Consider the following 1,839-nt stretch of genomic DNA (forward strand, 5'->3'; position numbering starts at 1 on the left):
CCGCCAACTCCTGGGCTCAAGCGAGTCTCCTGCCTCTGCCTTCCAAGTACTTGGGACCACAGGTGCCTGCCACAACGCCCGGCTATTTTTTGGTTGCAGCCATCGTTGTTGTTTGGCGGGCCCAGGCTGGATTCGAACCCACCACCTTGGGTGTACGTGGCTGGCGCCTTAGCCACTTGAGCCATAGGCGCCAAGCCTAATTACTTCAACTTTAATGCAAAATATGAATCTACATATTTAAAAAGCTCAGTGAACTCTAAGTAGAATAAACACCAATAAAATCCATACCTGAACACATAGTTACACTGTTGGTTGAAAGCCAAAGTGAAAATGTTTAAAGCAGAAAGAGAAAATTACTTATTATGATCAAAGTAGACTCATCAAGTACAAGGAAACCACAGTAAATTTAACAGCTCACTTCTTATCATAAATAGTGGAGGCCAAAAGGCAATGGAATGATATATTTAAAGTAGTGAAACAAAGTGTTAATCAAGAATTCTGTACCTAGCAAAATATTCTCCAAATAATGAAGGTGAGAAATGAAATATACAGATGGAAAATAAGCATATGAAAAGATGCTGAATATCATCTGCCATTAGGGAACTGCAAATTACAACAATGGGATACTGTTCCACACCTATTAAAATAGCTAAAAGCCAAAAAACCTGATGAACTAACAAGACCAAATGCTGGCAAGGATGTGGAACTATAGGAAATTTTGTTCACTAATGATATGAGTGAAAAATGGTAAAGCTGGCTCCGCACCAGCCATACACACCAAGGCTGGAGGGTTCAAACCTGGCCTGGGCCAACTAAACAACAATGACAACTGCAACAAAAAATAGCCAGGCATTGTTACGGGTGCCTGTAGTCCCTGCTACCTGGAGGCTGAGGCAAGAGAATCACTTATGCCCAAGAGTTTGAGGTTGCTATGAGCTCTGACGCCATAGCACTCTGCTGAGGGCGACATAGTGAGACTCTGTTTCCAAAAAGAAGAAAAGAAAAGAAAAGAAAAATAGTAAAGCTATTTTGGAAGACATTTTTGCAGTTTCCTAAGAAGTTCTTTAGTCTTTCATATAATCCAGAAATTGTGCTCCTGGGTATTTACTTAATTGATTTGAAACCTCATATCCACACAAAAACTTGCAAATTTTTTATAATGTATTTATTCTTAATTACTAAAACCTGGAAACAACCAAGATGTCCTTTAATAGGTGAATAAACAAACATGGCACATCTGTACAATGGAATATTATTTAGCAAGAAAAAAGAATTTTTTTTTGGAGATAAGAGTCTTTCTGTCTCCCTGGGTAGAGCGCGGCAGCATTATAGCTCACAGCAACCTCAAGCTTCTGGGCTAAAGAGATCAATCCTTTTACCTTAGCCTCCCAAGTAGCTGGGACCATAGGGATCTGTCATGACATCCGCCTGTTTTTTCTATTTTCTTTTCTTTTTTTTTTTTAGAGGCAGAGTCTCACTTTATCGCCCTTAGTAGAGTGCCGCGGTTTTGCACAGCTCACAGCAACCTCCAACTCCTGGGCTTAGGCAATGCTCTTGCCTCAGCCTCCCAAGTAGCTGGAACTACAGGCTCCCACCAAAACACCTGGCTATTTTTTGTTGCAGTTTGGCCGGGGCCAGGTTCAAACCTGCCACCCTCGGTATATGGGGCCAGTGCCGACTGAGTCACAGGCGCCACCTGTTTTTTCTATTTTCAGTAGAGGTCTTGCTTTTGCTCAGGCTGGGCTTGAACTTCTGACCTCCAGCAATCCACTTGTCTCAACCTCCCAGAGTGTTAGGATTACAGGCATGAGCCACCACACAGCAAAAAAAAAAAAAAAA

The 1,839-nt window shown here is 41.8% G+C and overlaps 1 protein-coding gene across 1 annotated transcript in view; it reads right to left on the minus strand.

Annotated features, from left to right (window-relative positions):
- The window catches only part of FAM186A (family with sequence similarity 186 member A), a 68,507-nt gene that overhangs the window by 30,350 nt on the left and 36,318 nt on the right, over positions 1 to 1,839 (minus strand). The gene's annotated exons all lie outside the window — the stretch shown is intronic.

This window comes from Otolemur garnettii, unplaced genomic scaffold (assembly GCF_000181295.1).
Source record: "Otolemur garnettii isolate 467f Iridium unplaced genomic scaffold, OtoGar3 scaffold00043, whole genome shotgun sequence".
In the NCBI taxonomy this organism is placed as follows: Eukaryota; Metazoa; Chordata; class Mammalia; order Primates; family Galagidae; genus Otolemur; species Otolemur garnettii.